Consider the following 25982-nt stretch of genomic DNA (forward strand, 5'->3'; position numbering starts at 1 on the left):
TTTCTTAATGTTAATTCAGGATTCCTTTAAGGCTCAGCACTGTAAAAACAGTGCAGGAGATTTGGGTGCAGCCAGCGCCACCACAGGCCGTAATAGGAATTACGGCTTTAGCGGCGCTCAGTGAGTAATTTGAGGGCCGTTAGAAGACAGAGCACAAATTACTATAAAAACACTGTAAATCGACCACCAGAAATAGCTGGAAGACATATTGGGTCTATCCCCCACTATCCATGGAGGCCTGAAGGGGGAATAGTAATTAACGTCGGAGGAGCAGAGTGAGCGGTTTATCAGCTTTACCCTGTGCCCAAATCTCCCGAAGGCTGCTAACGGTCCCAGTAAATGGCTAAGTCGCGCCAGTTGGGCTCTTCTGCACATACGCAGAGGAGCCATGCATGTGCAGAAGTGACCGACTGACGCGACTTATCCAGATTCCTGGTACTGTTAGCCAACGAACGGAGGCACTCGGGAGGGCGGTGAGGGACTTACAGTGCTTATGGAGCTGGAGGAAGCCCCAGGTAAGTATCAGATCTTTTACAGTTTTAGGTACACTTTAAGACCCCCCCCCCCCTTTTCATTAGGGGTTTTTGTGCCTGATTTCACACGCACAAATCTAGATCCAGAGTCACAGCCTGTTGAAATTATAGGCTGTTTTCCAAATTGCATATATTAAAAAAAACATTAGCACTACATCAGAATTCTGGACAACGCATCCAAATCCCCATAGCTGTGCATGGCATGGCTACAGGGATTCGGATGCTTAATCCCGCAGCACAAGACAGACGCCCGTCACTAGTGGGAACTCGGGCTTAGGTAGAAAAGGTGCTGTCTTCAGGAAGACGCCCCTGCTTCCTGCATGCACAGGAGACTACATAATTAAGTATTTTACTATTTTTAAGGTGTCCTTTGTCCTGTTTTCCTAGATGTGTCCCAGAAATCTTGAAGCTAATAAGCTGAGGCCTGTTGTTAGTCGTGGAGAAGATTTGAAGACATGCAACAAAAGTTCATGTAGGTATTGCCCGTAATGCTGGGCATACACGGCGTCGAGTGGAGGATTGATGGCTCAATTGATAATATCCGACGTGTCCGATCCCCGCAGGCAGACAATAGCGGCAAATCGAGCGGGTGCTAAGAAGCGGGGACGCAGCGGGGGTCAATCCGGCGACTAATCGACCGCCAGATCAACCAGTGTATGCCCAGCATAACAACTAACACTTTGTACACATGTATGAGAACTGTCCTCTACAGGGATTTCTATTTTCTGCCTTCTATCTTCTGACTTCAATCTTCTGCCTTCTATCTTCTCTTTTCTGTCTTATATCTGATGCTTTCTATCTTCTGCCTTCTATTTTCTGTCTTCTGCCTTCTATCTTCTTCCTTCTGCCTTCTCTCTTCTGTCTTCTTAATACCGCAGCACAAGAAAGACGCCTGTCACTGGAAACTCGGCCTTAGGTAGAAAAGGTGCTGTCTCCAGGAAGACGCCCTCTGCTTCCTGCATGCAGGAGACTACAACATTAAAGAGACACTGTAACGAGAAAAACGTCCCCTGGGGGGTACTCACCTCGGGAGGGGGAAGCCTCCGGATCCTAATGAGGCTTCCCTCCCATCCTCCTCTGTCCCACGGGGTCACGCTGCAGCCCTTCAAAGCCGGCGTGACAAATCCGACAGCCTGTTCAATATTTACCTTTCCAGGCTCCAGTGGGGGCGCTGTTTCAGCTCTTCTGACGGAGGTAGGCAGAAATAGCCGATCTCCGCCGGGTCCGCTCTACTGCGCAGGCGCAGGCGAGCAGCCCGATGGAGAGTGGCTATTTCCGCCTATCTCCGTGGGAAGAGCAAATACTGCGCCTGCGCTGGAGCCACAGAGGTAAATATTTACATTGCAGCCGATCCGGGAGGATTTTCGCCGCCACTGTGGGACTGAGGAGGACGGAGGAAGCCTCAATAGGATTCGGGGGGTTCCCCCACCCGAGGTGAGTACCACCCAGGGGACGTTTTTTCGTTACAGATTTTCTTTAAGTATTTTACTCTTTTTTAAGGTGTCCTTTGTTCTGTTTTCCTAGATGTGTCCCAGAAATCTTGAAGCAAATAAGATGAGGCCTGTTGTTGTCGTGGAGAAGATTTGAAGACATGCAACAAAAGTTCATGTAGGTATTGCATGTAACAACTAACACTTTGTACACATGTATGAGAACTGTCCTCTACAGGGATCTTCTGCCTTCAATTGTCTGCCTTCAATCGTCTGCCTTCAATCGTCTGCCTTCAATCGTCTGCCTTCAATCGTCTGCCTTCAATCGTCTGCCTTCTATCGTCTGCCTTCTATCGCCTGCTTTCATTTTTCTGCCCTCTATCTTCTGCTCTCTGCCTTCTAGCTTCTATCTTGCCAGCATGTAACATTGATTCCAACATGACAATCCTCTATAACAGGGGTAGGGAACCTGTGGCTCGGGATCCAGATGTGGCTCTTTTGATGGCTACATCTGGCTCACATACAAATCAGTAGGGGTTGATTCACTAAGCTACACTGCTCAAGCAGCACAGCTTAGTGTGGCAGCACAAGTAAAATTTTCAAAGTAGGCACACTACTGCTGTAGCATGCACTACTAACTTGCGCTACCCCAAAATGAACAGCTGCTCCAATTGTCCCACTCTGGACCCTGTCAGGTCCAGTGACTTTGTAGAACGAGATCCCCACATTTTGATTGGCCCAATAGGCTGCCTGTCACTTGACAGGCAGCCTATTGGGCCAAAGTGCAGGGATCTTGTCCTACAAAGTGAATCAACCCCCCAAGTCAGCTAGATAATAGAAGCTGTTAGTCAGTATTTCTCCTGTCTGGCTCTTGGGGAAATTGCTGATGTTGCTGAAACCCAAGAGAAGCTGAAGACGTGTCTGACACTTCCGCTGCCCAGAGGATCAACTGTATGCACATCTCCATGGCAACAGGGACATGAGCCCTACTGTCCCAGTTTAAAACATATTGTATCGCTCTTACGGAATTCCATTTTAAAATATGTGGCATTTATGGCTCTCTCAGCCAAAAAGGTTAATCGCCTTTTTTGAGAAATAATTGCGTCCTGGTATCTTCCACTGCGGTGTGTGGCTTTGCTTTTGGGCGCTGCTTTTCCTCAGGTGGTCATCCCATTGCAGTTTGTGGTTTCCCACCTCTGAGCCCTGGGATGATGGCACTTTGGTGGTGGCGGCCGACTAAGTGTTAAGTGGGGTGCCAGAATCAGAGCAGGAGGAGGAAGATATGTCACGGTTCCGTGAGGAAGATGAGGTGTTCTGTGTTAAATAGTCAATTACTTCCTGACAATCTTCAGGGTTGATGGCATGTGCCTTCTGAACATTGTACTTTGGTCCAGGGCTGCACGGAAGCACGACCTAGAACAGACCTACCGGGTGGCCTGCCTCTGGCTCTGCCTCTGCCTGTTTTGTCCATATTGGGAGGGATGAAGTGAAAGGTATGCACTGACTTGACTAATACAATGTGTAGTCACACAGGTACCGTTAACAGGTATGCAGTGACTGGTATATAAAACTGCGTGCTGTCACGTAGATGCAGTGAACAGGTATGCAGTGACTGGTTTCAATACAGTGTGCAGCTGTCACACACACAGGTGCAGTGAACAGGTATGCACGGACTGGTATTACAAATGTGCAGCTGTCACATGCACAGACAGGTACACTGAACAGGTATGCAGTTACTGGTACTGTCACGCAGGTGCAGTGAACATGAACAGGTATGCACGGACTGGTATTACAAATGTGCAGCTGTCACACACAGGTGGAGTGAAAAGGTAGGCAGGGCCTGGCACAGTATAGCAATTAGCAAGGGCCAACTGCGACTGACAGGGCTGTATATGCAAGTATCAGTGGGCCACACGAAAAAACAAAACACATCACAAGAACATTAGCTCTCAAAAGAGCTGTTTTGGGGTGCTTTTTAGCAATAAGTATCAGCAAGGAGCACGCTAACAAGCCTAACAATAGCCTAACTAAGCTTTCCCTAATCTCTGCAGCAACTCTCTCCCTTCTCTCCCTAATTCAGCAGCAGACTGAGTGAGGAAATGGCCGACGCAGTTGCCTTTTATAAAGAAGGGGGGGCTCCAGGAGGGAGTGTAGCCTGATTGGCTACCGTGTGTCTGCTGACTGTGATGTAGAGGGTCAAAGTTTAGCCCAATGATGTAGTATAGGGGGCGGGTCGAACTCGCATAAAGTTCGCGTTTGATCGCAAACCACCGATGTTCGCACAAATAAGTTTGCATGTGAACAGTTCGGGCCATCTCTACTCTTGGACTTTTGCTAGTTGTAATTACAAGTCTTCTGTTAGACTTGGTGTCCTTTCACACTGAATCCATTCCGTTGCACCAGACATATTTCTACAGTATGTACACAATAAGTGTGGTGTGGCCCGTCAGTCATGTGCACATTTGCAGTGAAGCGTACTTTCATTGTACTGTATGATCACATCACGCGTCTAATGCACTGTGCAACTTTTCTGCACTGCATCTTGCATAGTGTGAAAGGATCCCAGTTACCCTGGAGTAAGTACACATAATGGGAAACATCAGGATGCCTCATCAACAGACTTGTTCCAGTAGAGGCTGGGAACACACTAGCTGTTGCGTGTTGCGTTCTGCTGCATATGCGTTTGTTCATTTTATGTGTGTTTGCCTTTCACACAAGCATACAAAACGCTATATCTCTGCATTACCATTGACATACATTAGGTGCATTTTAAATGCGTTTTGAAAAAACATGCAGCAAGTTCAGCGTTTTTTAAAACGCACATTGCAGAACGCGAATATGTGTTTTTCATGCGTCCCATTGACTTACATTATACACCTGAACACTAGCGTTTCTGCCTAGTATGTTCCTACCCTCAGCAATTGGGAAAGCATTACATTTAAATGCCACTACATTTCGCCATGATAGGTATTGCTAGGTACACACAATACAAATTTCTGGCAAATTTAACTGCCAGATCAACTATTTCCAACAGGTCCGATCTGATATTCGATCGATGTTCCATAGAAGTGAGAGAAAAATCGATCAGAAATCAGAAAGGACCTGTTGGAAATACTCAATGTGGCAGGTAAATCTGCCTGAAAATTGTATTGTGCGTACCTAGCGTTAAGGGGCCCATACACCTAATGATTTTCCCGCCGATATACAGCAGATTTGATCTCTGTGATCGAATCTGCTGTGAAATCGTTGCGCAAACGTTGACCGAACGTTCGATTTCTGACCGAAATCGATTGTTCCCGTTGTTTCTGTCCGTGCGGAAGATTTCGCTCGATCGCCGGCGGGTCGGGAGTGCGTCGATAGCGGCGTTCGAATGTCCACTGTCACCGCTGCTCCTTCTCCGCTGGGCTCCGAGTCCGGCAGGCTTCACTTCTTCCTGTCTGGACAGGAAGTTTAAACAGTAGAGTGCCCTCTACTGTTTAAACATCTCCGGATAGGAAATGAAGCTGGAGCCGAGCGCGGAGAAGAAGACAGCGGAGACCGGGGGCTCGCGCCGGCCGGATCAGGTAATGTATGAAGGGGGGAGCGGCGGCAGCTTCAAAGATGGTGAATCGGTTTCATGCTGAAATCGATTTACAATCTGTTTGCAGTAAAGGCAGCCATACGATCCCTCTCTGATCAGATTTGATCAGAGAGGGATCTATCTGTTGGTCGATCTGATGGCAAATCGACCAGTGTATGGCCACCTTTAGAAGCATTGTCTTTATCTGTAGGTTATAAAAGAGTTTGGTTAAGGCTCCAGATCCTGCAGGACACAGGCTTTCATGTTATCACACACTGTGACTGAGACCCCATTACACACAGTGATCATGATGTTATCTCTGACATCCCAGGAACGAAAATAAAATCTAACTACTTTGGTATATCTCTTGCAGAAGTCAACTTCAAACTAAAGGTAAAGCTAAAGGCCATACATCTAGCGATTTGGCTGTGTGATCCACTATTTGATTTCATAATTTTATAGAATCGAGTGTTCCAGAATTCCCAATCGATGAAAAGTGGCTGATTTCATGTCGATTCGACCAGCTTAGTCAATCAAGCAGAATGCAAGATATCGGTCGATTGCACAGGAATTGGCCAATGTTCACGTCATTCAATCGACTGAATCGATTTTTGCATTCAGAGCATAGACACATCAGTCAAATCGAATGTCAGGGTGAATCGCATAGGATATCATTTGTAGTGTGTGGGGTACTAGTCGATCGACTTTCGATCAACTATACTGAAGGCGATTCCTTAATAAAGTTGATCTCTTTGTTGATTGAATTGGAATAGTTAGATGTATGGCTACCTTTAGGGACTCATAGATGAGTAAAAACAAAAAAAATGTATACATACCTTGAACATCCTCCTGCCCCCTACAGCATGATCACCCCCACGCCGTTGTCCTCAGCCTTCTGGATCTTCAACAGGTCCTGTCATTGCGGCCAGTCAGCACATGTGCTCTTTGGTCTCGCTCCCGTGGCTGGGCGCGTTCTGTGGCTACGCAGTACTACTACACCGGCGCATAACACTCCCAGCTACAGGAGTGAGACTGAGGATCACACTGTGCATGCACCAACTGGCTGCAATGAAACGACCTGTTACCAAGGATCCAGGAGGCTGAGGACTGCGGCGTGGGAGTGATCAGGCCGGAGGGAGCTGGAGGAAGCCCCAGGTATATATACATTTTTTGTTTTTACTTGTCTCTGGTACACTTTAAAACCTTAAAGAGTATTTTTCAGCTAGTCTGCTTTCCTAGCGGCCTTCTCTTGGCCCGGTGTCTGTGCCAAAACTGAAATGCTGATTTCTGGGCAGTGGGAAGTGGAAACACCCCCAGTGATGTCATCCTCTGAACCAATGCAGTGGCCTCAGCACAGTCACGTGGGAGGTTTGCTCTAAAGGCCCTTACACACCAAATTTGCTGTGTTGCAGCAGTGAGAATAAAGAATGTTGCACTGCAACAAATTCCCAAAAAGTCACATGTGGTAAAATGCACAACTGATCAATTTTAGACAGCAATTTCCCCTCTATATAATATACTCACCTGACCCTTGATGCACAAGCTTCACAAGGTGCATGCACACCATAATTAAAGGTCACATTCTTTTCAGGCAAACTTGTGTTGCCATTTGTTAACATTAGTTTATGGCGCACATGATGGACACATAACACACAGAAACTGTGCGTTGGGTCGTAACGCACCATTTTGTTGCAACGCAGTAGGTGTGGGCTGCAAACAGAAAATTTTGCATTGCGTTAGTGCATCAGTTTCAATCAGAAATCAGAATCAGAAACTTTTATTTCTCCAAGCACGACTGGGTCGTGTCCGGAATTGGGCTTGGCACGTACAGGGTACTGATACACAATATAGTTACAGATACAGGACAGGACATGCAGTAGGAACATAACATTTACAGAATACAGAACATTATATGTCCTTTATGCAGAGGAGGACAGTGTGGCATAGGTTATAATTCAAAAACAGCCGAAAGGTATGCTTAAGCTGGAGCGCCGTCTATGTGCGGAGTGCTTCAGTGCGTCATGGTATTGTGGGGTGAGGATGGCCATTTCCATGGAGAGAGTTCAGAAGGTTGACAGCTGAGGGAAAGAATTGTTCTTGTATCTTGAGGTCCTGGTGTAGATGGATCGGAACCGGAGCTTCCGGCTCGAGGGGAGCTGGTTAAAGAAACGGTAGCCTGTGTGTGAGCGGTCGTTTGCCATCTTTAATGCTCTGGTGTTCAGCCTGGAGTGGTAGAGGAGGTCCAGAGTGGGAAGGGATCTCCCGATGATTCTCTCCGCAGATCTGATGACCCTCTGCAGTTTGAGCCTGTCGCTGGCGGAGGAGCTGGCGTACCAGACCAGGATGGACGAGCATAGGACGGATTCGATTGTGGCTGAGTAGAAGTTCGTCAGAAGTTTTGGGACCACACCGAACTTTTTCAGTTGGCGGAGAAAGAAAAGTCTCTGTCGGGCTTTCCTCTGTGTTGAGGCAGTGTTGGCGTTCCACCTCAGCTCATTGGAGATAGTTGTGCCCAGTAGGCGGACACTGGGGACTCTTTCTACTTCCTTGCCATCAATGTGGATTGGAGGTGGGGTAGAGGCGCGTCTCCTGAAATCAACGATCATCTCTACCGTTTTCGCTGTGTTTAGGACCAGACCGTTCTCTCTGCACCAGCAGCATATGTTTCCGACCTGGTGGCGGTACGCCCTCTCTTCATTTTTGGTGATGAGACCTTTAATGGTCGTGTCGTTGGCAAATTTGATTACTTTTACTGAGTCCGACGTGGATTTGCAGTTGTTCGTATACAGAGAGAACAGAAACGGCGACAGGGCGCAGCCTTGTGGAGCCCCTGTGTTTGTGATTCTAGGTTGCGAGGAGATGGTGCCTAACCTGACGACCTGGGACCTGTTGGTGAGGAAGTCCGTGATCCACAGGCGTAGGGTGGGGTGGACTCCCAGTGCAGCGAGATTGTCTTGAAGTATTTTAGAGCTGATAGTATTGAATGCTGAGCTGAAGTCCAGTAGGAGGATCCTGGCGTAGGAGTCTGGTCTGTCCAGGTGGTCGTAGACAAGCTCCAAGCAGATGTTGATGGTGTCATCGGTGGACCTGTTTGATCTGTACGCGAACTGGTGCGGATCCATCAGTCCCTCTGTGGAGTGCTTAAGGAGGGGTAGCACTATGCTTTCAAAAGCTTTCATGATCACGGATGTAAGTGCCACGTGCCTGAAGTTGTTGAGGTCGAGGATGCCCTGCTTTTTGGGGACAGGAATAATGGTGGACCTCTTGAAGCACGCGGGAACTTTGCCTTCCTGGAGGGACCTTGTGAAGATGGAAGAGAGGGTGGAAGCGAGCTGACGAGCACAGGTTTTCAGGCAGGCTGGTGACACTCCATCTGGACCCGAGGCTTTCCTAGCATTTAACCTTAGCAAGTGTTTCAGTACATCCGCCTCCCTCACTGACGGTGGGGGTGAGTGCGGGCCCAGGGCTACAGTGGCAGATTGCACAGGTGGCTGTGGGGGTCCTGCAGGTACTGGCTGGTTCTCGAATCTGCAGTAGAAGTCACTAAGACTCTCTGCAAGCTCAGTGCTCGGTGTGGCATGCTGAGGGGGAGGCTTGTAGTTGGTGGCAGCCTTCAGCCCTTTCCACGCGGCTCATGAGTCATTTGAGGAGAGGTTCTGTTCCATCTTTTCCGCGTAGCACTTTTTTTCGGACCTCAGCTCTCTGTTTAGGTCGTTTCTTGCCTTCCTGTATTCTTCCTGGTAATGCGATTTTATGCTATTTAACGCAGTCAATATGTAAGAGCCCTAAACTGGGAAATATTGTAATGAATTCAGTCCTATCAGGTGTGATCAGAGAATCCACTCGTGTGTGCAGTGATCCCAGTACAGCGTGGATGCTGGGCTATGATGAGCAGGAAGTACTGTTCTATGGAGTGGGAAGATGAAAAGCATGCACTGCTGCACTATGGGGAGGGGAAGAGGAAAAGCATGCACTGCTGCACTATGAGGAGGGGAAGAGGAAAAGCATGCATCGCTGCTCTATGGAAAGGTGAAGAGGAAAAGCATGCATCGCTGCTCTATGGGGAGGGGAAGTGAAAAAGCACGCACTGCTGCACTATGGGGAGGGGAAGAGGAAAAGCATGCACTACTGCACTATGGGGAGGGGAAGAGGAAAAGCATTCAATCGCTGCACTATGGGAATCGGAAGAAGAAAAGCATGCACCACTGCACTATGGAAAGGGGAAGAGAAAAAGCATGCACCACTGCACTATGGGGAGGGGAAGAGGAAAAACATGCATCGCTGCACTATGGGGAGGGGAAGAGAAAAAACATGCATTGCTGCACTATGGGGAGGGGAAGAGGAAAAACATGCATCGCTGCACTATGGGGAGGGGAAGAGGAAAAGCATGCACCACTGCACTATGGGGAGGGGAAGAGGAAAAGCATGCACCACTGCACTATGGGGAGGGGAAGAGGAAAAGCATGCACCACTGCACTATGGGGAGGGGAAGAGGAAAAGCATGCACTGCTGTACTATGGGGAGGGGAAGAGGAAAAGCATGCACCACTGCACTATGGGGAGGGGAAGAGGAAAAACATGCATCGCTGCACTATGTGGAGGGGAAGAGGAAAAACATGCATCGCTGCACTATGGGGAGGGGAAGAGGAAAAGCATGCACCACTGCACTATGGGGAGGGGAAGAGGAAAAGCATGCACCACTGCACTATGGGGAGGGGAAGAGGAAAAGCATGCACCACTGCACTATGGGGAGGGGAAGAGGAAAAGCATGCACCACTGCACTATGGGGAGGGGAAGAGGAAAAGCATGCACCACTGCACTATGGGGAGGGGAAGAGGAAAAGCATGCACCACTGCACTATGGGGAGGGGAAGAGGAAAAGCATGCACCACTGCACTATGGGGAGGGGAAGAGGAAAAGCATGCACTGCTGCACTATGGGGAGGGGAAGAAGAAAAGCATGCACTGCTGCTCTATGGACAGGGGAAGTGGAAAAGCATGCATCACTGCTCTATGGGAAGAGGAAAAGCATCCACCGCTGCACTATGGGGAGGGGAAGAAGAAAAGCATGCACTGCTGCACTATGGGGAGGGGAAGAAGAAAAGCATGCATCACTGCTCTATGGGGAGGGGAAGAGGAAAAGCATGCATCACTGCTCTATGGGGAGGGGAAGAGGAAAAGCATGCACCGCTGCACTATGGGGAGGGGAAGAAGAAAAGCATGCATCACTGCTCTATGGGGAGGGGAAGAGGAAAAGCATGCATCACTGCACTATGGGGAGGGGAAGAGGAAAAGCATGCACTGCTGTACTATGGGGAGGGGGAGATGAAAAGCATGCACTGCTGCTCTATAGGGAGGTGAAGTGGAAAAGCATTCACTGCTGCACTGTGGGGAGGGGGAAGAGGAAAAGCATGCATCACTGCACTATGTGGAGGGGAAGAGGAAAAGCATGTACTGCTGCTCTATGGGGAGGGGAAGAGGAAAAGCATGTACCGCTGCACTATGGGGAGGGGAAGAGGAAAAGCATGCACTGCTGCTCTATGGGGAGGGGAAGAGGAAAAACCTGCATCACTACACTATGGGGAGGGGAAGAGGAAAAGCATGCACTGTTTGATAGAATTACTAATAGGTGTTGGGGGGGGGGACGGGGACGTTTATGTGACCTGCAGGTGTACACATGGAAAAGAAGGCCTCTAGAGCAGTCTCCGAACATTTCACATACCATTTGACAGGTTGTTGTAGCAGTTTGATCTAGAACCATTCAGACATGTCTAAAATAATATTCCTGCCATGTTCTACATACCTAAATCACATTGCTTTACTAATGCACAATACCATCTCACCTTGATGGTCAGAGCTGCAGAATCTTTTGCCTCTGTGTTGAGGAGGCTGCCATCATCTTCACACCAGTAAATTTGCCATGCACAAGCAGCGCACATCAATTTTACCAGTCCACTATTAGCGTCACACGCGTCACCAGGGTGAGGCATGCATTGCTATAGTAACACGCATTACCAGAGTAACGTGCACATTATCCTGGTAATAGTGTAAGGGATGGCGCAATTTCTCTGCCTCTAGAGCTGACAGGATGGAAGATCTAGGTCGATCTGCTGCTGGCAGCAGATCGATGGCCCGTAGAGTTGCATTGGATCTAATGGACCAATAATGCATTTAGATAGATTTCCAATATATTTCATTCTGAAATCTATTGGAAATCTGTTCCCAGTGTGTGGCACACATCAGGCAGATTCCTGTCAGATTTGGCTTAACAGGCATCTGACAGAAATCTATCTAATGGTTGAATCTGCTGCATATCTATAAGTGTATGGCCACCTTAAATGCATTATTAGACCATTAGATCCAATGCAATTCTATGGGCCGTGGATCTGCTGCCAGCAGCAGATCGACCTAGATCTTCCATCGTGTCAGATGAAATCCATCAACATCGATTGAAATTGGCCACAAATCGATGGCTGAAATCGACCAGTGTATGTTTCCCTTTAGTATTTTCCCTCATCTCATTTATCTAACTGAATGAAGCTACTGTAAACTAAAATAATCTCCCTGTTGTTGCCTCGTTAAAATAATGTCTGGGTCATTCAGGCTTTTTGGAGTACTGTTCTGATTTGTGTATTCATTTTTGGTTAATAGATCTAAATGTGTGTTTTGTTTTTTTTTATCCAATTTCAATTCATTTATTTTACTGATTTATACATTTTTACTATTCACTACAATTAGGGCTGGTTCACACGGGCGTCTGTCCGGCTTTCTGTGGCATCGCATTTGGTGGCGTTGCGGTGGCGACACGTTCGGGCTTTCAGCAGCCTTCACGTAGCTTTCGGATGCGGTCGGCATTTTTCTTCCCCTAGGGGAACATTACCCGTGGCAGTTAACTGCCCCAGGACGCTACATATGGCATCCAGGGTCGCCTTGAACGCCAGGGAAAATCAGGACTCGAACACTGCGTAAACGCCGGTAAAAGCCTGGTACCAACGCTCCCATTCACTTGAATGGGAGCGTTTAACGTCATGTCCCGAACGCTGGCGGTAAACCCTCCGCAGTCGCCCGTCTGAACCAGCCCTAAGGGTCTGGAGGACCTCTTACAATTAATTTATTTTGTACTTAAAAAAAAGAGGAGTTTCTGGGACGGTACATTTACATTTTAAGAGGTACGGGGGGGGGGGGGGGGGGAGGGGGGGCAGCAGCCAGGGGTCCATCGCGTTTGCAGGTAGCACAGGTTTATCTTTTTGGAAGACTCTAGGGAGTAGACTTTTTCACATTTTGCAGCATTTTTGCTGCTCCTGCAGAACTATTGTTATATTAGGTCTGTTATACTAAACCTAGTATAGTATTTCATAAGTTATGGTGATGCAGCCAGCTATCTCTAATTGGACTTTTAATGATTGAATTTGCTGTAGACACATATCAGCTATTCATTGCATGATATCAGCCCCCAGCTACTAGAGTGAAGGTAGCTTTCAAGGAGACATTACCACAATTATCAGACAATGCAAACATTTGTATAGCGATTCTCCTGTTGGACTCAAAGCACTCAAGAGCTGCAGACTAGAGTTGGGCCGAACGGTTCGCCGGCGAACGTGGTTCGCGCGAACGTAGGTGGTTCGCGTGCGGGTACCGCACGCGAACCTTTTGCGGAAGAAGTTCGGTTCGCCCCATAATGCACTGAGGGTCAACTTTGACCCTCTACATCACAGTCAGCAGGCCCAGTGTAGCCAATTAGGCTACACTAGCCCCTGGAGCCCCACCCCCCCTTATATAAGGCAGGCAGCGGCGGCCATTACGGCCACTCGTGTGCCTGCATTAGTGAGAGTAGGGCGAGCTGCTGCAGTCTCTCATATAGGGAAAGATTAGTTAGGCTTAACTTCTTCCTGGCTGCATACCTGTTCTGTTCAGTGAGCCCTCAGCCCACTGCATACCTGTACTGTGATCCTGCCACTGCATACCTGTACTGTGATCCTGCCACTGCATACCTGTTCAGTGATCCTGCCACTGCATACCTGTTCAGTGATCCTGCCACTGCATACCTATTCTGTTCAGTGAGCCCTCAGCCCACTGCATACCTGTACTGTGATCCTGCCACTCCATACCTGTTCAGTGATCCTGCCACTGCATACCTGTTCTGTTCAGTGAGCCCTCAGCCCACTGCATACCTGTACTGTGATCCTGCCACTGCATACCTGTTCAGTGATCCTGCCACTGCATACCTGTTCAGTGATCCTGCCACTGCATACCTGTTCTGTTCAGTGAGCCCTCAGCCCACTGCATACCTGTACTGTGATCCTGCCACTCCATACCTGTTCAGTGATCCTGCCACTGCATACCTGTTCTGTTCAGTGAGCCCTCAGCCCACTGCATACCTGTACTGTGATCCTGCCACTCCATACCTGTTCAGTGATCCTGCCACTGCATACCTGTTCAGTGATCCTGCCACTGCATACCTGTTCTGTGGACCCGCCACTGTATACCTGTTCTGTTCAGTGGACCCGCCACTGTATACCTGTTCTGTGAACCCGCCACTGTATACCTGTTCTGTTCAGTGGACCCGCCACTGTATACCTGTTCTGTTCAGTGGACCCGCCACTGTATACCTGTTCTGTTCAGTGGACCCGCCACTGTATACCTGTTCAGTGAACCCGCCACTGCATACCTGTTGTGTTCAGTGAACCTGCCACTGCATACCTGTTGTGTTCAGTGAACCTGCCACTGCATACCTGTTTAGTGAACCCGCCACTGTATACCTGTTCTGTTCAGTGGACCCGCCACTGTATACCTGTTCAGTGAACCCGCCACTGTATACCTGTTCTGTGAACCCGCCACTGTATACCTGTTCTGTTCAGTGGACCCGCCACTGTATACCTGTTCTGTTCAGTGGACCCGCCACTGTATACCTGTTCTGTTCAGTGGACCCGCCACTGTATACCTGTTTAGTGAACACGCCACTGCATACCTATTGTGTTCAGTGATCCTGCCACTGCATACCTGTTCTGTGAACCCGCCACTGTATACCTGTTCTGTTCAGTGGACCCGCCACTGTATACCTGTTCTGTGAACCCGCCACTGTATACCTGTTCTGTTCAGTGGACCCGCCACTGTATACCTGTTCTGTTCAGTGGACCCGCCACTGTATACCTGTTTAGTGAACACGCCACTGCATACCTATTGTGTTCAGTGATCCTGCCACTGCATACCTGTTCTGTGAACCCGCCACTGTATACCTGTTCTGTTCAGTGGACCCGCCACTGTATACCTGTTCTGTGAACCCGCCACTGTATACCTGTTCTGTTCAGTGGACCCGCCACTGTATACCTGTTCTGTTCAGTGGACCCGCCACTGTATACCTGTTCTGTTCAGTGGACCCGCCACTGTATACCTGTTTAGTGAACACGCCACTGCATACCTATTGTGTTCAGTGATCCTGCCACTGCATACCTGTTCTGTGAACCCGCCACTGTATACCTGTTCTGTTCAGTGGACCCGCCACTGTATACCTGTTCTGTGAACCCGCCACTGTATACCTGTTCTGTTCAGTGGACCCGCCACTGTATACCTGTTCTGTTCAGTGGACCCGCCACTGTATACCTGTTCTGTTCAGTGGACCCGCCACTGTATACCTGTTTAGTGAACACGCCACTGCATACCTATTGTGTTCAGTGATCCTGCCACTGCATACCTGTTCTGTGAACCCGCCACTGTATACCTGTTCTGTTCAGTGAACCCACCGCATCAGTGCGCATACCTGTGCAGTTAAGTGAACCCACCTACCTACGTGAGTGCACGCAGTGTGATATACCACTCCGTGCATACCCAATATGGACAAAACAGGTAGAGGAAGAGGAAGAGGTAGTGGCAGAGGCAGAGGAAGGCCACCCGGCAGGTCTGCGCGAGGTCGTGTAAATGTAATTTCGTGTGGATCTGGCCCACAGTACAGTGCTCGGAAGAAGGCACGTCCCATCACCTCCCAAGATTGTCAGGACGTGGTTGAGTATTTAGCGACACAGAACACCTCATCTTGCTCAGCCACCAGCGCTACTACTAGCACCACTTCCGCTGCATTTGACACTTCGCAAGAATTATTTAGTGTTGAAATCACTGATGCACAGCCATTGTTGTTACAGCCAGATGAATTTTCACCAGCTAATATGTCTGAGTTACGCGGCAACACTATGGATGTAACGTGTCAGGAGGATGAAGGACCTACTGATGGTGCAAGTTTGGATTTGTCTGAGGCAAGCGAAGCTGGGCAGGATGACTACGATGATGACGGTAATAGGGATCCTCTGTATGTTCCCAGTAGAGGAGATGAAGAGGGGGACAGTTCAGAGGGGGAGTCAGAGAGTAGTAGGAGGAGAGAAGTTGCTGAAAGAAGCTGGGGCAGCTCTTCGTCAGAAACAGCTGGTGGCAGAGTCCGGCACCATGTATCGCCACCTATGTACAGCCAGCCAACTTGCCCTTCAGCATCAGCTGCTGAGGTCCCCATAGTGCCCACATCCCAGGGTGGCTCAGCGGTGTGGAAATTTTTTAATGTGTGTGCCTCAGATCGGACCAAAGCCATCTGTTCGCTCTGCCAACAAAAATTGAGCCGTGGAAAGGCCAACACTCACGTAGGGACAAGTGCCTTACGAAGGCACCTGGAGAAAAGGCACAAACAGCAATGGGATGGCCACCTGAGCAAAAGCAGCAGCAGCACACAAAAGAAAAGTCACCCTCCTTCTCCTCTTCCTCCTTCAGGTGCATCATCTGCTTCTGCCGCTTTCTCCTTTGCACCTTCACAGGCACCCTCCTCCACTCCGCCTCTGCCCTTGAGCGGTTCCTGCTCCTCTGCCCACAGCAGCAGTCAGGTGTCCGTGAAGGAAATGTTTGAGCGGAAGAAGCCACTTTTGGCCAGTCACCCCCTTGCCCGGCGTCTGACAGCTGGCGTGGCGGAACTGTTAGCTCGCCAGCTGTTACCATACCGGCTGGTGGACTCTGAGGCCTTCCGTAAATTTGTGGCCATCGGAACACCGCAGTGGAAGATGCCAGGCCGCACTTATTTTTTGAGAAAGGCCATACCCCAACTGCACCGTGAAGTTGAGAGGCAAGTGGTGTCATCTCTTGCGAAGAGCGTTGGGTCAAGGGTACACCTGACCACGGATGGCTGGTCTGCCAAGCACGGGCAGGGCCGCTACATTACCTACACAGCCCATTGGGTGAACCTGGTGGTGAACGATGGCAAGCAGAAAGCGGCGGACCAAATTGTGACACCTCCACGGCTTGCAGGCAGGCCTCCTGCCACCTCCTCTCCTCCTGCTACATGCTCTTCGCTGTCCTCCTCCTCCTCCTTGGCTGAGTGGCAGTTCTCCTCTCCAGCTACACAGCCCCAGCTCCGCAGGGCCTATGCTGCATGCCAGGTACGACGGTGTCACGCCATCTTAGACATGGCTTGTCTCAAAGCGGAGAGTCACACTGGAGCAGCTCTCCTGGCTGCTCTTAAGAAACAGGTGGATGAGTGGCTGACCCCGCACCACCTGGAGATAGGCAACGTGGTGTGCGACAACGGCAGCAATCTGCTTGCCGCTTTGCATATGGGGAAGCTGACACACATACCCTGCATGGCACATGTCATGAATCTAGTGGTTCAAAGATTTGTGGCAAAGTACCCTGGCTTAGCGGATGTCCTGAAGCAGGCCAGGAAGTTCTGTGGGCATTTGAGGCGCTCTTACACAGCCATGGCACGATTTGCAGAAATTCAGCGTAAAAACAACATGCCGGTGAGACGCCTCATTTGCGATAGCCCCACTCGATGGAACTCGACCCTGCTCATGTTCTCCCGCCTGCTAGAACAGAAGAAAGCCGTCACCCAGTACCTCTACAACTGGAGTAGAACGAAACAGTCTGGGAAGATGGGGATGTTCTGGCCCGACAACTGGACACTGATGAAAAATGCATGCAGGCTCATGCGGCCGTTTGAGGAGGTGACCAACCTGGTGAGCCGCAGTGAGGGCACCATCAGCGACTTAATTCCCTACGCGTACTTCTTGGAGCGTGCTGTGCGTAGAGTGGCGGATGAAGCTGCGAATGAGCGTGACCAGGAACCGTTACGGCAGGAACAGGCATGGGACCAATTTTCATCAGACCCAGCTGTTTCCTCAACACCTGCGGCAGCACAGAGGGGGGAGGAGGAGGAAGAAGAGAGGTCGTGTGCAGAAGACGAGTCAGACTCAGAGGATGATGAGCAAGGTGTTTCTTTGGGGGAGGAGAAGGAGGAGGAGGAGGGGACAGCGGCAGGACAACAACCGCAGCAGGCGTCGCAGGGGGCTTGTGCTGCTCAACCTTCCCGTGGTATTGTTCGCGGCTGGGGGGAGGAGGTTGACTTACCTGACGTCACTGAGGAAGAGCAAGAGGAGATGGAGGGTACTGGATCCGACTTTGTGCAGATGTCGTCTTTTATGCTGTCCTGCCTGTTGAGGGACCCCCGTATAAAAAACCTCAAGGGGAATGAGCTGTACTGGGTGGCTACACTACTAGACCCTCGGTACAGGCACAAAGTGGCGGACCTGTTACCAACTCACCGGAAGGTGGAAAGGATGCAGCATATGCAGAACCAGCTGTCAACTATGCTTTACAATGCCTTTAAGGGTGATGTGACGGCACAACGCCAGCAAGGTACCACTGCCACTAATCCTCCTCCCGTGTCCACGCAGTCAAAGACAGGACGCTCCAGCGATCTCATGGTGATGTCGGACATGCGGACGTTCTTTAGTCCAACGCCTCGCCGTAGCCCTTCCGGATCCACCCTCCACCAACGCCTCGACCGGCAGGTAGCCGACTACCTGGCCTTAAGTGTGGATGTAGACACTGCTGTGAACAGCGATGAGGAACCCTTGAACTACTGGGTGCGCAGGCTTGACCTGTGGCCAGAGCTGTCCCAATTTGCCATCCAACTTCTCTCCTGCCCTGCCGCAAGCGTCCTGTCAGAGAGGACCTTCAGCGCAGCTGGAGGCATTGTCACAGAGAAGAGAAGTCGCCTAAGTCACAAAAGTGTTAAGTACCTCACCTTTATCAAAATGAATGAGGCATGGATCCCGGAGGGCTGCTGCCCGCCCCAAGACTAAGTCAGTCCCCGCACACACAGCATCTCTGCCTGCACGCCGTGTGACTGGCTGCCTGGCCTGCCCCAAAAAGACTAAGTCGCTCCCAGTCCCTCCACACAGCATGTCTGCCTGCAGGCCGCTTCACTACCTTCTCCGCCACCACCAACAGGGTCCGGGACTCCAGGCGGATTGCTGAATTTTTTAGGCCGCTGCTAGCAGCGGCCGCTGTAATAATTTTTATGGTGCGTGTACATGACTGCCTAATTTTTCTGGCTGCACTGAGGGCAGCTGCAACAACAAAAGAAAAGGCATGTACATGCGCCCATTCCCCTTCGTGATCATTACCTTGCCGTGGTGAAGGGGCTTGCGTATCACAATGAAGCAATGACCGGCGCCTAGATGAGTGTCTCGGGGGGCACACAAAAGATAATAAGGTCGTTGCTTCATTGTGGTCAGACCAAATTTGATCAGCTGGACAGTCACTGTTCTGTCATTCAGCTACATCAGCCAGGCCGACCATATGGGCTGTAAAGCCACAAAAACCTGCACTCTCGCCATGGTGCGCACCAGTCCAGCACGGCCGTCACTAGTACAAACAGCTGTTTGCGGTGCGTTACACGGTGAGTTTGGTGTGTCAGTGTGAAGCAGTACCTTAATTACACTACCTGATTGATGTATACACATGCAAGATGTTTTAAAGCACTTTAGGCCTGTCATTTAGCATTCAATGTGATTTCTGCCCTTAAAACGCTGCTTTGCGTCAAATCCAGATTTTTCCCGGGGACTTTTGGCGTGTATCCCACTCCGCCATGCCCCCCTCCAGGTGTTAGACCCCTTGAAACATCTTTTCCATCACTTTTGTGGCCAGCATAATTATTTTTTTTTTTCAAAGTTCGCATCCCCATTGAAGTCTATTGCGGTTCGCGAACTTTAACGCGAACCGAACGTTCCGCGAAAGTTCGCGAACCCGGTTCGCGAACCTAAAATCGGAGGTTCGGCCCAACTCTACTGCAGACACTAAGGGCGCAATCAAGGGGCCAGTCTTGAGAAAAACGCAAAGGAATCCTTACAAGTGCAAACAGTCCTATCCACTTGTATTGGCTATGCAAATTTTGTCGCTTGCGCATTCGCAATAGTGGAAACGGCCCTTACTGAATAGGTACCTACCCTAGCCAAGATTTGAACCCTGGTCTGCCATGTCAAAGGCAGTACACTATCCAGCCACTCTATCATGGGAATAACTACAAATAATAGGGATCTGTAGCAAACATTCAATTCCCCTTTAACATTCACCACTCCATTCCCTTCCACCAATGGACATCACCACAGCTTGGGGGCCCATCTTCTGGGGGTCATGTAAAAAAAATTGCCACCATGCTCCCCCTCCCCATAACAGTCTGGCTACAATAACTCCCCCCCACCCATAACAAGTGTGGGCACAACAACGCCTGCTATGGAGGGGGTCCTATATCGGCGGGGAAGGGAGGGGGGGAGTAATTGGGGCCTCCCACAGCTCTGTAGTTTATATTTATTAGTGATTTGATTCGGATGGGCAGCACAGTGGTGTAGTGGTTTGAATCCCAGCCAGAGCACTATCTGCAAAGAGTGTGTATGTTCTCCCTTTGTCTACACGGGTTTCCTCCGGGCATTCAGGTTTCCTCCCACACCACAAAAACACACCAATGCATTAATTGGCTTTCCTCTAAATTGGCCCTAGATTACGATACATACATTCATAGACATGACTTTAGTAGGGATTACATTGTGAGCTCCTCTGAGGGACAGTTAAGTGACTAGACCAGTGATCTGCAAACTTGGCTCTCCAGCTGTTAAGGAACTACAAGTCCCACAATGCATTTGCCTTTATGAATCATGACTGTGGCTGTCAAGATGCCTGCAATGCATTGTGGGATTTGTAGTTCCTTAAAAGAGACAAGTTTGCAGATCACTGGACTAGACATTATACTCTGTTTAGCTCTGCGGAAGATTTTGATAGAGCCAAGAGATGCACAAGGGAAGAGTTGTTGGCAAAGAGTGGAAAGCATTCCAGGACAACTGATGGAAAAATGAACCCCCTAGACTCATAACTCCATATAACTCTAACTGGGGTAAAATTCGTGAAATACTGACAAAATACTGGTCAGTATTGCAGACTGAGCCTGATTTGAACAGGATCGTAGGTGATCGCCCAATGATGGTGGCAAAACGTGCCCCTAATCTGAAAGATGCTCTAGTATCCTCACAGTATGTCCCACTGCAACAACCAATTGGTTAGGTAGAAGTAGAACAGGATGTGGCAAGAGTGTTGCATGCGATGTAATGGTGCAAGCCAAAACATTCTCTGATGTGTCTGGTAAGAGACAATGGAAAATCAGAAACTTTATTAACCGTGACAGTGAATGGGTCATTTATCGTCTTGAGTGTCCTTGCCACAAAATATGTCGGCCTAACAACCCGTAAACTGAAAACCTGTGTGATGGAACGCGTTTCAAATATAAATAGTGGCATACAAGATAATGGACAATATAAAAGCTCAGTCGCTGAGCACTTCTGCCTGGAACATAATGGAGATCCAAAAGGGCTGAAAGCAATGGGGATATCCCTAATTCAAGCGAATAGGAGAGGGGAAGACAGATTGAGACTGCTAAAACAGCAAGAAAGCAGGTGGATATATCTATTAGGCTCTATGAGCCCGGCAGGGCTCAATAATGAACTGAGCTATGCTCCATTCCTACCTTGAAAATAATGGCCTGTTTGAGAATACTGGACAAGGGAGAGGGGGATGAGGTGATCTGCAAAGTGTATATTGAAGGATCCTTAAGTGTATGTCTGCACTATGAAATTGCAGCGTTATGCTGTGTAAGTGACCAGTTCTGCAAAGACTATATTCTCCTGATATGCATGCAGTAAAATGCGCCGAAGTTTGACAAGTGGCTGCACTTTAACCAATAAGAACGCAGCACTGTGTGTCGTAATGGTCTCCATGGTTACTCCTGGCTGCAGGGGGCAGGGTTGAGGTTGCGCAGACAAAACTTCCTCCTGAGGGGTAAAATACGGAAGCACTGTGACACTTCCCGCCCTACGCCTGGTAAGCAGATAAGAAGAGCAGTCTGGCCAATAGCAAGCCGCACACATCCTGACAAAGCTCCCAAGTGGGCGGGCGCAATGCGTCGGTGGGCGGGTTTAAGTCCCATGGCCTGGAGCGCTCCGATCAGCTGTAACACTACGCAGGCATAGTAGCGTGGCATCAGTGCGCGTTCCCCGCAATGGCACATGAGAGCAGAGCGGGTCGAGCGAACGCCTGAAGGAAACCTTCTGTCCTTTATGGTTGCAACCATCAAATCCAAGTGTCCAGCGCTGAAAAGACTGCAGTGTGGCGTCGACTGTGCAGAAGGACTACTGATGGTTAGACTATATATGACAGATCTGTCTTAGCTTGCAAGCTGAAGAGGAGTAAGCTACCCTACATTCCCTGAATGCACAAACAGCTCTCTCCCCCTCTCTGAAGATGTGGCAAGTTCATGGTATCGGTACCAGAAGCGGTTAAATTGAGTGTGGTGTTGTGCGTGGTGAATGAATAGGAAGTTAGTGTGCTCTTAACAGGCCACTTGTAAGTGATTTTAGTTTGTTGGTTGGTCTGTCTGTTGGTTATAGTGTCCCAATAAAGCTGATTTTGTATTTTTGATACACCTATGAGTTAACTCATTTATTTAACACATACAGCAGCTCTGCGGAAGATGTCTGTCATTATAATAATAATAATAATGATGATTCTGGTTTTTACTTGCTCTGTATACCATTGTGATAATTACATTTTGCGCATTGTTTTCCAGAACTGTCATGAAATTAAAGTTTGTGAAACTCACTGTGAAAAGTGAACTGCTAAACAGCTCTGCTACAGGAGACAATGGCCCCATATAGGCCTGAACGATTTTAGAAAAAAATTGAATTGAGCGATTTCTGTCCAAAATTACGATTTCGATTCGATTCACGATTTCCTTCAAATCAAGCTTTGTTCCCCCCCCCCCCCCTTTGTGCCTGTCCCCGCTCTGTCCTCGTCTCTCATTGTGCCCCCTTTGCCTCTTCATGCCTCCTCTGGGTCTCTCTCTTGCCTCCTTTATGTCTCTGTGCCTGCTCTGTTTCTCTCTGTGCCCACGCTGTCTCTCTCTGTGCCTCCTCTGTCCCCCAAGTTGCATCAGTTCTGGACATAGCTTCAAGCACGAGTCCAGCGATGCCCATCTATCCACTTAACCTCCTGCAGGCTCTACTGCACGGCATACTTCCTGAATATCATGTGACATACAGGAACCCGAAGTTTTGCCAAGCACAAGAGGCGGCAGAGGGCGATAGAGGATGGAAGGTATGTCCAACGCTGCGGGCACTGGGACTTTAGGAAAGTTTGAAGGCACTTCTTCAAACTTCCTCTTGTGGAAATGACGTGATCGCGATATTTGCCGCTTTGACGATTCTGAAATTGTGATCTTGGTGATCGCGATTTCGATTTAAATTCGATTTATCTTTCAGGCCTAGCCCCATATGCAATTCACTCCTGAGTTTTCTTAAAAATCATAAAATGCTCTACCACCCTGGCGTTCTATTAAGATCGTCAGGGCGGCTGCGGGAGGGTTTTTTTTACATTAAAAAAAAACTATTTCATGCAGCCAACTGAAAGTTGGCTGCATGAAAGCCCACTAGATGGCGCTCCGGAGGCGTTCTTCTGATCGCCTCCGGCGGCCAAAAGTAACACGGAAGGCCGCAATGAGCGGCCTTCCGTGTTTTGCTTACTTCGTCGCCATGGCGACGAGCGGAGTGACGTCATGGACGTCAGCCGACGTCCTGACGTCAGCCGCCTCCGATCCAGCCCTTAGCGCTGGCCGGAACTATTTGTTCCGGCTGCGCAGGGCTCAGGCGGCTGGGGGGACCCTCTTTCGCCGCTGCTCGCGGCGGATCGCCGCAGAGCGGCGGCGATCAGGCAGCACACGCGGCTGGCAAAGTGCCGGCTGCGTGTGCTGCACTTTATTTGGTCAAAATCGGCCCAGCAGGGCCTGAGCGGCACCCTCTGGCGGTACTGGACGAGCTGAGCTCGTCCATACCGCTAAGGTGGTTAAATCGCCAGCAAGCAAGAAAAGACTCAAACTAATTTTGATACCTGTAGTACTTTTTCACTAACTTGTATGTACTTTTTCAATGGTAAAATACTTAAAAGTTATTTTAAAGATAATATGAAAATTATCTCCTAGGACTTAGGAGATAACTCAGAAGAAAAAAATTATTGCATATCGGCCTGTATTTCTAACTACCAGTAATCATGTTGGCTCAGGTGTTCTGAAGTGGTCAAAATGCCCTGTTTTGCTATATACAGTGGCTTGCAAAAGTATTCGTCCCCCTTGAAGTTTACCACATTTTGTCATATTACTGCCACAAGCATGAATCAATTTTATTGGAATTGAAAGACCAAAATAAAGTGGTGTACATGTGAGAAGTGGAACGAAAATCATACATGATTCCAAACATTTTTACAAATAAATACCTGCAAAGTGGGGTGTGCATAATTGATCAGCCCCCTGAGTCAATACTTTATAGAACCACCTTTTGCTGCAATTACAGCTGCCAGTCTTTTAGGCTATGTCTCTACCAGCTTTGCACATCTAGAGACTGAAATCCTTGCCCATTCTTCTTTGCAAAAAAAGCTCCAGCTCAGTCAGTTTAGATGGACAGCGTTTGAACAGCAGTTTTCAGATCTTGCCACAGATTCTCGATTGGATTTAGATCTGGACTTTGACTGGGCCATTCTAACACATGGATATGTTTTGTTTTAAACCATTCCATTGTTGCCCTGGCTTTATGTTTAGAGTTGTTGTCCTACTGGAAGGTGAACCTCTGCCCCAGTCTCAAGTCTTTTGCAGACTCCAAGAGGTTTTCTTCCAAGAGTGTCCTGTATTTGGCTCCATCCATCTTCCCATCAACTCTGACCAGCTTCCCTGTCCCTGCTGAAGAGAAGCACCCCCAGAGCATGATGCTGCCACCACCATATTTGACAGTGGGGATGGTGTGTTCAGAGTGATGTGCAGTGTTTTCCGCCACACATAGCGTTTTGCATTTTGGCCAAAAAGTTCCATTTTGGTCTCATGTGACCAGAGCACCTTCTTCCACATGTTTGCTGTGTCCCCCACATGGCTTGTGGCAAACTGCAAATGGGACTTCTTATGCTTTTCTGTTAACAATGGCTTTCTTCTTGCCACTCTTCCATAAAGGCCAACTTTGTGCAGTGCGCGACTAATAGTTGTCCTATGGACAGATTCCCCCACCTGAGCTGTAGATTTCTGCAGCTCATCCAGAGTCACTGCATTTCTGATCAGCACTCTCCTTGTTTGGCCTGTGAGTTTAGGTGGACGGCCTTGTCTTGGTAGGTTTACAGTTGTGCCATACTCCTTCCATTTCTGAATGATCGCTTGAACAGTGCTCCGTGGGATGTTCAAGGCTTTGGAAATCTTTTTGTTACCTAAACCTGCTTTAAATTTCTCAATAACTTTATCCCTGACCTGTCTTGTGTGTTCTTTGGACTTCATGGTGTTGTTGCTTCCAAGATTCTCTTAGACAACCTCTGAGGCCGTCACAGAGCAGCTGTATTTGTACTGACATTAGATTACACACAGGTGCACTCTATTTAGACATTAGCACTCATTAGGCAATGTCTATGGGCAGCTGACTGCACTCAGACCAAAGAAGGGCTGAATAATTACGCACACTTCATTTTGCAGTTATTTATTTGTAAAAAATGTTTGGAATCATGTGTGATTTTCATTCCACTTCTCACGTGTACACCACTTTGTATTGGTCTTTCATGTGGAATTCCATTAAAATGGATTCATGTTTGTGGCAGTAATGTGACAAAATGTGGAAAACTTCAAGGGGGCCAAATACTTTTGCAAGCCACTGTATATCGCCACTGTGGTTTGCTGTCTTGGTATTAAAATCTGAAAATGTTAAGAATGTTTTTTTCCATTTCCAACTCCTGTATGAAGTTTGTGCGTCTTTCATTCTATTTGCAGTATGCTAAACACAGCTCTGGTGAAATACAGATCTTGCTGAATGGTTCCGCCCCAGGTGGTGCATTTCCCAGGCCCAGGTAAGATCTAATATCCGTTATGGACAATTCATCCACTGTGGCCCATTAAGGCTGCTTTCCCATCCTCATTGGCCACATGCTCTGTTCTGTCTCCAGAGCCTTGCTGTATGGCCATCACTGTGACGGTTAGCCATAGCTCCAGAGCCTTGCTGTATGGCCATCACTGTGATGGTTAGCCATAGCTCCAGAGCCTTGCTGTATGGCCATCACTGTGATGGTTAGCCATAGCTCCAGAGCCTTGCT

General features: G+C 48.8%; 1 long non-coding RNA gene across 1 annotated transcript; it reads left to right on the forward strand.

The window, feature by feature from the left end:
• Nucleotides 1-929: 929 nt before the first annotated feature.
• On the forward strand, nt 930-25740 carry LOC137545889 (uncharacterized). Its single transcript, XR_011026114.1, has 3 exons — nt 930-1005; nt 2058-2141; nt 25663-25740. It is a non-coding gene; the product is annotated as an uncharacterized lncRNA (long non-coding RNA).
• Nucleotides 25741-25982: the final 242 nt, after the last annotated feature.

The sequence above is a fragment of the Hyperolius riggenbachi genome, chromosome 1 (genome assembly GCF_040937935.1).
Source record: "Hyperolius riggenbachi isolate aHypRig1 chromosome 1, aHypRig1.pri, whole genome shotgun sequence".
Lineage (NCBI taxonomy): Eukaryota > Metazoa > Chordata > Amphibia > Anura > Hyperoliidae > Hyperolius > Hyperolius riggenbachi.